Source organism: Fukomys damarensis, unplaced genomic scaffold (genome assembly GCF_012274545.1).
Source record: "Fukomys damarensis isolate Sample0158 unplaced genomic scaffold, DMR_v1.0_HiC HiC_scaffold_18, whole genome shotgun sequence".
Taxonomy (NCBI): Eukaryota; Metazoa; Chordata; class Mammalia; order Rodentia; family Bathyergidae; genus Fukomys; species Fukomys damarensis.
In genome coordinates, this window is record NW_022900930.1 from 31,330,646 (window position 1) to 31,342,392 (window position 11,747).

General features: G+C 38.4%; 1 pseudogene; it reads right to left on the bottom strand.

Annotated features, from left to right (window-relative positions):
* Positions 1-2,951: 2,951 nt before the first annotated feature.
* LOC109118231 lies at positions 2,952-3,245 on the bottom strand (annotated as a pseudogene).
* Positions 3,246-11,747: the final 8,502 nt, after the last annotated feature.

Consider the following 11,747-nt stretch of genomic DNA (forward strand, 5'->3'; position numbering starts at 1 on the left):
CATGATTAAGATGTGCAAAGGGCTATGGTAGGAACTATGCTGGTAGCATAGTCCTTCCTTCCCCACTCCTTGCTCAAGCATGCTCTGCACATCATTATGTGGCCTACCCACAGCACACCCTCTCAAGATGAAGAGGACAGAAGAGACTGCTGCAGAAAGCTGTCAGTTTGCCACTTGGTGAAACTATATGGTCACAATGTGTAAAATGTAACTTGTTTCCTAGAGTTCAGGGCTATAAGACTCTAGAATGCTATTACAGAGAATATAACTAAGAATTATCTTCTGTTGATTTTAAAGAAGCCAGAAGGGAGATGACTTTCTGGGGTAATTTGTACTGCATTTAAGAGAGGCTCAGGAGCTAGGAAGAAGGCCTGGGGCTGCTTGGGTAGAACCTCACAGGGTGGCAAAGTGAAGGAGAGTTACAGTGTTCTGGTGCCTGATATTCATACTGACAGGTCCAAAGATTGGATTTTATCTATGGTCCTGGGTGATTATGAATCTAACTCATCCTAACCAAACCCTCAAAAAATTGAAATATAGTATACATTTATTTCTTTGAAACAGGTAAAGAATAAGCCTTTTCAGTGAACTCCAAACTTGTTTCCTTAAGTGAGGATAGCCTGGCATTAGCAAGGTACCTGAAAGACCAAATTGATAAGCAGAATATTTCCTATGACCAAATATTCAGAGCAAAGGAACTGGGTAAATTTAAGGAATGTTTCAAGGACTGGAAAAGTTTTCTAAATGAAACATGCTTCCCAGGTAATCTGAAAATGCCCAGGAAAATGATCTCTTTAATTGGAAAACAGATAATCAGCAAGAAATTATTGCTGCCTAATCTCCCTTCCCTAAATTCAGATCATCTAACTTCTGAAACTCTATCCATGAGAATCCCAGTTTTCTTCAGATGGAGCACAATTCTTATTGCTTTGTTACATATTCAGTCATTTTTCTTGAACCTCCCTCATCTTTTCAGATCTTTGTTACCAACACCCATGGAGCGTTTTTGATGGTTGATCTCCTCAACCATATGTTTGTTCTTATTAGTTCTTCCAATGGAATTGTTTTCAAGCTCTGGGAGCACTTTACTGCGTGTGTGACAAGCTCCTCCAGCTGGCCTGGGTCAGGACAATGCCTCCCGTAGCTGTGTTCAGCAACAATTATTCTGTTCATCTGTGGAATGCATTTGTAATGTGTTTTATTTATTTTGCCTTTATACACTCCCACCTTCCCAGAGAAGAGGTGAACAAACCACCCGCCTTTCCCCACAAGAAAGTAATTTTTTTCACCTTAGGTGGGCCATCTGCTTCTCTTAACAACTCTGCTTTGACTTGAATTGAATACATCTTGTCCTAGGCATTTTGCCAGCTGTGGTTGCAGGAAATGGAGCAACTAAAAGTGGTTTCCTTATGATGTCAGGCTTTTTCTTTCTTTTTGAAATGCAACTCATGGAATCAACCACTAGAAAAGTGTGCATCCATGTCCACGAGAGCAATTCACACACAGAGTTCCAGGAGTCCCACTCAATGTAAAAATCTAAGCTGTATATGAATTTCTTAAAAGTTTGTCCCATTGTACAGATCTAGCACTGTGCCCAACAGAGAGAGAAGACTAAGTATGGCTTAGGACCCTAAGCTAAAGATTCCCAACCATGAATACAAATCTAATTCATCTATTTGAGTATTCATGCCTTGATCCCACTCAACTAGGTGCTTCTGATGTCCACTAATGTTAAAAATAATTCCCCTCAGTCACTAGAAATCAAAGACCTCTTCTTAAACTCTGAAGATACTGGAGGTAAAAAAATTACTCAAGGCAGAAAGGGTAAAAATAAACCCTATTAACTCAGATGTCAGTGAACTAAGGGAGGCAACAGTAAACAGAGGGTTGTTTTGTTTTGTTTTTTGGGAGACAGAGTCACCCAAAGACATGGATTTGTAATAAGAAGCAAGTCACAAAGAAAGTAAGTAGCTTTGGCTGGCAAAACATGGGCTCTCCTACCAATGGAGAGGATTTTCTCCTACTTGAGCTCTGAGATAGAATATCTACCAAGGCAATATTGTAGTCTATCACAAGGGTAGGAGCACTAAAGTGACTTTAAGAGGTAAAGCAAAAAGATCTGCTTCTTCCAGGAATCGACATATAAATATCAGAGCTATTTTATGGAGGTGAAGGACACGAAAAGAAATGGTAGAAATCATGAGATGGAAGAAAGGAGTATTCATGGCCTGTTTACTACTACGTGTGGGCAATGACTTTGAGACTTTCTGAACTCCGAGGCTGAAGGTATGGGTGATATTCAGGTGGTACACACTGGCACAGACATTCCTGCAGGTTAAAATATAGAAATATTTCACTGAGGGTTGGTAAACAGGCTAAGCTCAACCACATGTCACCAAACAAAATCATCGCGTTACCACTGCCTGGGTGGTAATGTGTGGTACTCTTGCATGTGGACACTGGGGCTTGACAAAGGCAGACCAAAATGGTAGCGGAGACAAACACAGTGCCTGTCTGTTGCTCAGGAAGGGCCCAGGACAGGCAGGAGTAGTGGGACAAGCTGCGCCGGTGGCAGAGTGGTTAATGGGGGTAGAAGCCCTCCAGGTTCAGGCTCTGTGAGAGCGGCAACCAGGACATGAGGGCCAGCCTATCCAGTCACCCTCTTCTGAAGCAAATGCTCAGTCCCAGACCTAAGGAGAGAGAACGGCCGAGAAATCATTTTAAATGTTTGGTAGAGTTTCCACTTAGAGACCATCAGAATTTAGTTTAATCAAAAGTTACCAAAAGGCTCCACCGGAATTTCTTTCTTCTTTTTAAGGGTAGAATTAATATTTTATTATCATCTATAATCAGATGAAGTTGGATATGTGATTTCCATATTTTGTACTTTCCATAAATAAAAAAAATTAAAGTTTTAAACAGCTGATAGCTGATAGCGTCATAAAACACAATTAGACTGATTCACTAATGGTGGCTTCAAGTGTTTCCTTATTAGCCCCAGAAAACTCACTTACCTTTTTATCCTTTTTTAAAAAACTAAAAGGTTGGCATGCATTTGATTTCACAGTCTGCATTGACCTCCTGACAGACATCTACATCTACTTCAGGGAATAACATGTTGAAATATTTTTCAGACAGGGAATAAAAGAATGAAAGTTGGCTGAGAAATCGGCTACTACAAGTTTATCCCCTGAACCCACCAAGGCTTGCTGAAAAGTCTCTCTGCTTTCAATCTGCTGCACCATTTTGGCTGCTGGGAATCTGAGGAGCTACCAACGTAAGTGATGGAAATGGTGTGGGACTTAGCTCCTTCACCAGTAACTTCTAAAAGCCAATAATCATTTAAAAATTATTATGATGAAAGAGGATGATGATTTGATACACATATTGCCTTACAAGTTATTATAATTTCATCACATATAGTTAAATTTGGTTTATTCAGAGAACAGAAATGTTTAAATATTTTATGTCTATATTGGTTAATAGAAATATGCTCCATTTACAGAATATATATAGCCACACCAGTTGATCTTCATCATCTTCAGATCAGTCAGCATAAAAATAGGGGGCTGTGATTCAGCTGATGTGATTTGAGGGTGGCCACTCACACTACACCCGCTTCTTGGTTGGTTAGATTTGGAAAAAAATGGGTTTCTCTTGCTTTACAAAAGAAATGCTATTTACCATTTGCTTCTAGGGATGGGTCTACCAGACCTAGCCAAGAATTCCCACTCTTTATGCTCCTCATACTTCCTGCTCTGAAGCCATAAGGTACAAAAACAAACCAAAAGCAAAAAACAATGGCTGTTAGATTTTTAATAACTTTGTTAAAACAGTGATATGCCAGAAATTTATTCGCACAACAGTTACTGAACACCTAGAGTTCTGTTATTTCCCAGGTGCTGCTTGGAATCCAATCCCTTTAGATAGTCTCGTTTTCTAAAAAGTTCTAGAACTGGGAGAGTATCTCAATGGTAGAGTGTGAGGGTCTGGGTTTAATCCCCAGCACTACAAAAAAGAAAGAAAAAAAAAAAAGTCCTGTGTCAAACAAATCTGACAATCCCTCTAGCTCTTAGAGCTTCAAACTGAACTGGCACATTAAAAATTATCTTCCTGGACTCAAAATTTGAGTATCTTTCTTCATTTCTTCACTTGCACAAGCCTCCATTTCTCCATACTGTAGGTAATTCAGGATCATTTTCTAAAGGAGTCTCCATTCTCCAAGTTGACCAGGAATTCTAGGAACTTACTTTGTCCAAAGAGAGTAGTCTGGTTTCAACGTCTCATGTGAAAAGAAATAAATAGTCCAGTAAGAGGTTCTGGGGTTTGCTATTGTTGTTTTTATTTTTTATTTTTTTGGTGCTATGGACTGGATCCAAGACGCTGTGCATGCTAAGCAGGCGATCTACCACTAAGCTATACCTCTAGCATCTGGGTTCTGGTTTTAATAATTTGTACAAGTCATCACTGTTTCATTCTGCAAGGCTCCAGTGAGTCTCTGTCTTGCAGTAAGGATGTCCCTATTACCGTAGAACCCTGTGCAGGCAGCAGGGCAGCTCCGATACAGATGCCCAAGCGGACAGCTTATTGGACTCACACAATCAGCTACTGTTCCCTAAACATGCCTGCTGTGCCGAGGTACCCAGGTATAATTGGGTCTCAGTCCACAGCCACACAGTACCTAGAACAAGCTGTGCTCCACAAACCTCAAGGCCTTGGCACAGAGTCTGTCACTGAGCCGGACTCCCTCTTTATTTTGGGGGAACCTCAGCCAGGAGTATCTTAGCCCTCCAGAAAGTTCTAATTGAGTCAAATCTCAAGTGGAGAGAGGATAGAGTCTTGCCAAATGTTTCTGGGAAGTTAGAACACATTAAGATAATTGGTTATAAATAGTTTGGCACAGGTTATTTATCAGATTCTTTCCTATTTGAGAGGTAAATAAAATATGGAAGGTTATGGAATATAATATTAACGAAGGGCTCTGAAAGTGTGTGCTGAAAGACAGAGAGGTGGAGAGAAGGACGCAACTAATGGGGAAGGAACAATGAAAGATGTAGAAGGGAGATTTTCTGTGCTATAAGTTTGTAAATTAAAAGGGACATCAAGTCCTCTTTCTGAGGAATCACAGGCAAAAAGTTTTTCCAATTCTGAAGGTTGTCTTTTCACTCTGTTGGTTGTTTCTTTTGCTGTGCAGAAGCTTGTTAGTTTGATATGATCCCCTTTGTTGATTCTTGGGACTATTTTCTGTTCAGAAAGTCCTATGCCTATGACATCATGAGTTTGATCTATTTTGTCTTCTTTCCCGATGCCATTTATTAAAGAGGCTATTTTTTTCCTCCAGTGTGTGTTTTTGGTCCCGCTGTTAGAGATCAAATAATTGAACATACTCAGGGTTGTTTCTGCATCCTTCATTCTATTTCACTGATTCTCATTTGTTTTTGTGCCAGTACCATGTTGTTTTTATCACAGTAACTTTGTATTTCTTTCATTTTCCTTTTCTGGTACCAGGGATAGAAACCAGGACCTTACACTTGTGAGGCAGGTGCAGAACCACGAGCTAAATCCTCAGCCCCAACAGTAACTTTGTAATAAAACTTCAGAGCTGGCATGGTGATGTCTCCTGCTTTGTTAGGGTAAACAAAATGAATAGATATTTCACAGAAGTACAAATGGCCAATAAATACATGAAGGAATGTTCAACATCACTACCCATTAGGGAAATACAAACAAAAACAACACTGAGACTCCATCTCACCCCAGAAAGTATGGTTATCATGAAGAAATCAAATAATGAATGCTGGAGAAGCTGCGGGAGATAAAAGAACACTTCTGCACTCGTCGTGGGAATACAAACTAGTACAACCATTATGGAACACGGTGTAAAGATTCCTTAAATCAGATATTTGACTCAGCCATTGTCCTTCTTAGCATCTTCCCCAAAGAGTTAAAGATATCATATTAGAGTGATACACACATACCCAAGCTTATAGCAGCACAATTCATAAAGCTAAATCTTGAAAGCAGCCTGTGTCCATCAAAAGGATGGAAAAAGAAAACATGGTATTCATATACAATGGAGTACTATGCCATGAAGAAAGATAAATGAGTTATTTGTAGTTATTTGAAAGTGGATGTATCTTGAGACCATAATGTTAACTGAAGTAAATCAGACACACAAGTTTAAATATCACATGGTTTTTCTTACATAAGAAACCCAAAGTATAAAAAAAGCAATATAAAAGACAGATAATAGGAAGTAGGGAGATAAATCTTTCTCAAAGAGGAAGTAGATCAAGAGACAGGCGAGGAGGGGAGTGAAAGGGGATGAAAAAAGAAACTGAGATATGTCATGTACATGTACCAACTCCACACAAGGAGTGCTGACGTTATGTACTGCACATATGTACTAATAAAAACGTGAAATAAAAAAATTGAAAAGGAGACACGATGGGACGGAGATGAGCTCGGTCATAGGACATCTACGTAAGGGCCAGGATTTATCTCCAGCACCACAAAGAATGAAAGAAAATGAAAAAAGAAAGAAAAAAAACAAAGAGAAAGAGAATGAGAAAGAAAGAAAGAAAAGAGAGAGAGGAGAAAGAAAGAGAAAGAGAAAAGAAAGAGAGAGAAAGAGAAGGGACATGATGTAGTTAAGAGTATGCAATGTATCAAAGAGAGCAGAGTTTCAGGTAATCTCTCCTGATTTCTTTATTTTAAACTAAAACCCATGGGACCCAAATCACATAGCCTGGTCCTCAACAAGTGAATATATTTTTACTCTCACTTCCACACCTTGTGGAACAATGCGTTATATATTTTTTAATTAATCAATTTTATTGCTATATTTAAGGTATACAATATAATACCATCCATCACTGGAAATTTGCACCTTTACATAATCCATCTTGGTTCTTATTTTTTGCCCATTCCCCTGCCCTCCCTTCAACTCCTCCAACCCTCCCAATCTACAAAGACTTTGTTTCCATTTTTTTCTTTTTCTCATATTAATTCCATTCCCTTCTTTTCCCCTACCCCTCCTGCTTCCCCTTTCCCTTTGCACCTTTTCTTCCTACTTCACATTATCTATTATACTTTTCAGTCCTTATTTACACTTTCAGTTTCTCACACTACAGAAATAATTTGGTATTTACACATATGGGTCCTATTTATTTCACTTAAGAGTATCGCCTCGATGTGCATCCATTTAGCTATAAATGTCTCTAGTTTCTCATTCTTTATGGCTGGGTAGTATTCCATTTTATAGAAAAAACACATTTTCTTTATCTAGTCTCCTGTTGATAGGCAATTGGGCTGCTTCCAAGTTTTGCTATCATGAATTGTGCTGCTGTGATCATGGGTGCACATACATCACTGTGGTATGATTCTTTTAATTCTTTGGGGAAGACACCTAGCAGGGGGATAGCTGGGTCAAATGGAACCTACAATCCTAGTTCTTTGAGATATCTCCATATTGCTTCCCACAGTGGTTGCACCAGTCTGCACTCCCACCAGAGTGGAGCAGGGTTTCTCTCTCTCCACAACCTTGCCAGCATTTGTTACTGGTTGATTTCATGAACAGGTTATATTTTAATAGGATTATACTAATATATAAAACACATGTCATGTGTCTAGAGATAAAACATCCCGGGGAAATATCTCCATTTCTTACTATTTCTTGGCATTTCACTGTCATCTCTGATATATATGCATGTAAAGGGGGGTAGTTTTCATTATCTAATACAGTGTTGTGTTTGTTATTTTAACTTGAAAATGCTTTCATTTGGGTTATCAAATGTTTAATTTATTAGTGAGAAAGCAATGTATTTAATTTTTCAGCTAATTTAACACCAGAAAATTTCCCTGTTCAGAACGTAAAAGACTCAGTCTTTTTAGACCACAGGTCTGCTCATATTTCAAAGAACATTCAATATAAATACTGCTAAAGTGCCCTATATTTAGTTTTCTTATCCCATAAGATAGTTATAGATTCTTTGTTTCTACTTTTATACAAATTGGTGTCTGATCTTGAACAGATTTGTTATATGGATGTGTTTATTATTTTTAAACAGCCATATTTGAAAAGCCATATCAAAGTAGGTGATTACAAATCAACAATTTCAATCCACCTGAAAAATAAGTGTTAAAAATATAATAACCAACACACTTGAATAGCTACATCCATACAAAACCTATATACAGATATTTATACCATTGTGTTAATCATTTTTCCATTACTGTAACAAATACTTGAGATAAACCACCATGAAAAAGGGAGAAAGTTAATTTTGGCTCTTGGTTTGGAGGTCAAAGTTCTTGCTCATTTGGCCCTGTTGCTTTGGGCCTATGCAGTGTATACATCAGGGCAGGGGGAATGTGGCAGAGGAGGCTTGCTCACCACCTGGTAGTCAGGAAGCCAGAGAGAGGAGGACAGGTTGGGAAGGGTAGCATGGGCTTGTGATCCCAGCTCCTTGAGGAGCTAAGTCAGGAGGATAGCAAGTTGAAGTTCAGACTGGAAAATTCAGTGAGATCCTATCTCAAAATTTAATTAGAGAATAAAGAAGATGTGTTTTTTCTATAAAATGGAGTAGTACTCAGCCATAAAGAATGAGAAACTAGAGACATTTATAGCTAAATGGATGCACATTGAGGAGATACTGTTAAGTGAAATAAATAGACACACGTGTAAATACTGAATAGTTTCTCTGGTATGAAAAACTAACAGTGTAAATAATAATCGAAATGTATAAATGATAAAGGTCCAAAGGAGTAGAGGAAGTGGGAAGGGTAGGGGAAAGGAAAGAAGGGAAAAGAAATAATATGAAAAAAGGGAAAAAATGGAAACAAAGTCTTTGTAAATAGAGAAGGGAGGAGAGGGGTGAAGGGAGGGCAGGGGATGGGGAAAAAATGTAAAAGCACAAGATCTCAATGATGAATGTAACTGTACTGTATACCTAAAATGTACCAATAAACTCAATTTAATGAGAGAGAGAGAGAGAGAGAGAGAGAGAGAGAGAGAGAACATCAGTATAAGCCCATGCATTTTTTTTTTTTTTTTTGTTTTTCGGTTTTTTGTTTTTGTTTTTGTTTTTTGAGACAGGGTCTCACTATGTACTTGAGACTGACCTGGAACTCATTATGTAGGCCAGGTTGGTCTTGAACTCACAGCGATCCTCCTGCCTCAGCCTCCCGAGTGCTGGGATTACAAGTGTGTGCCACAACACCCAGCCAATAGAAGCTCATGTTTAGGCTGATATACAGATGGTCACGTGTATAAATGTTTATATACGTGTGTATATACACAGGTTAGTATACACCTAAGAGAGACAGAGAGAGAGAGAGAGAAATGAATATGAATGAATAGGAATAAGGAAGGGGCAGCCTCCCAGCACCCCCTTCTTACCTCCAGTGACCTAACTTCTTTCAGTCAGGCCCCACTTTTTAAAAGTTCTACCCCTCCTATGATACTATGGGCTGGGGATCAGGCCTTTAACACACAGGCCTTTGGGAGCTATTTCAGATCCAAACTATAGCAAGCATCTCTATTCTCAGCCAAACAGTAGACAACCATGATTTCCTTAACAGATGAATGCATAAACAAACCATAGTATATCTACACAACACAGAATACTATTCAGTTATGAAAAGAAATAAATTATCTGTGAAAATTCATAGATGATTCTTAAATGCATAAGCCTAGGTGACAGATACAAAGACATTCTAGGAAAGGTGAAATTACAGAGATATAAAAGATCAGTGCTTGCCTTTGCCAGGGCAGAAGGCAGGCAAGGCTGTAGAGGTGAAGCAGAGGAAAAATTTAAGGCAGTGAGACGATTCGGAACCATAATATAATGGTGTTTATATTACTTTATGCATTTAAAAAAACCCCACAGACTTTGAGCACAAAGACTGAACCTTAATGTATACAAATAATTTAAAACTATTATTTAGGAGATGGAGGTGTCCCAGATAGAATACAGAACATAACAAGAGAATCTAACTATATTATAAAAGTGTGAAACTACCTCATTTAAAAATATAAGGGTTCAAGTGCATACGTAAGTAACTTGGGAAACAAGTGAAGTTTATAAAGCTAAAGGACAAAGACAATCACTGTATACAAGCACTGTACTCTAGCTGACACAACTGTATACCATGAGGTATGGGCTAATAATCTTGATATTGCTAAACCTGTATACTGAAATTAAACTATTACATAAGTAGCAGAAGTTGGGATCAGGCTTCTCACTGCTAGGGTGGGAGGTTACAGATAAGCCAAGGAAGGCATCAGAGTGGAGACGTCAGTATAGGCTCGTGTTTAAGTTGATATACAGATGGCCATGCGTAGAAATGTTAATATATGTGTGTATATACACAGGTTAGTATACCCATATATATTCGCTTGTTCTGTCATCTGAGAGGGCCTAGCAGCTATGACAAATCAGTACCAGTGAGCACAGCTTGTACCCAGATCTTGGTTTCAAATCCATCCTCCAAGGAGAGGAACTAGGGCTCCTTGGACCAGAAATATACAAGATGAGCCTGTAGTGACTTATAGGGGAAAAAAGCAACACAGGGCTCGAGATCAACAACAAAAATGAAACAAAAAGCCACAACTTTGTCAGGGGGTGTGACAAGGGGACACAGGAGACAAGGAAAGGGCTCCTGATGGCCAACGCTGACACAAGTTGAACAACAAACTTGGGGGCAACAATGGATTATAATTCAAAGCAAACAAGAGATACATATCAATAGTACACATCAATACAAGTAATACAAGTATTGATATGATCGATATGAGTAAAGGAATGATGGCAAATAGACAAAGCTCCTGCCCAGAGGCATTTCACAAAACTTATGTAGCTACCACGTCCTCAGGGAGGAAGAGTGTAACTCCCTGTTCTTAGGTGTACACTCTGCATAGTGACTTCCTTTGAAAGAGTGTAGTAAGGAGAGGGGGAGGAAAAAAGTAAAGGCACAGCAGAGAAACTTGACATAAACTAAAGTCAACAACGATAAGCCATGTCTGTGATACATACCTGATGTGAATGTACATGTATGATGTGCTATGATAGAAATTGCAACACTTAAACTCTGTGGCATTCTTTTCAAAACTATATAAGCCAAGTTTAGTCTTAAAACAAATATTAAAGCTGGAAGCATCGCTCAGTGGTAGAACCTCTGCCTAGCATATGCAAGCAAGGCCTTGCATTAGATCCCCAGCACCCAAGACAGTAAACAAACACATAAACCAAACAAATATACAAATCTCAGTTTTGAGACATTCTTCAAAATACTTGACCAGTATTCTTCAAACCTGTCAAGGTCACAAGGAAGCAACATTTGAGAAACTGTAAATAGCTAAGAGCAGCCTAAGGAGATATGATAGCCTGTCTGGGAAGGGACCCTTGCACAGAAAAAGAAGTCATTAGCTAAAAACTAAGTAAAACTGAATAAAATATGGACACTGTTTAATCATGATATTTCAATAGTGATTCTTTAATTATAACAAATGTATCACGTAATGTAAGGATTTAGTTAAAAGGAAATTATATACAGGGCATAAAGGAAATATCTGTACTATTTAGCAATACTGCTATAAGTATAAAGCTATCCTAAAATAATTTTATTTAAAAAAAAAGATATTGAATGTCAGATACTCATAGAATTGGGAAAAACCATTAATTAAACTCCTTATTTATTCTATAAAGAAAAAACAGCATTTACAGTAGAATTCAATAGCCATGCCA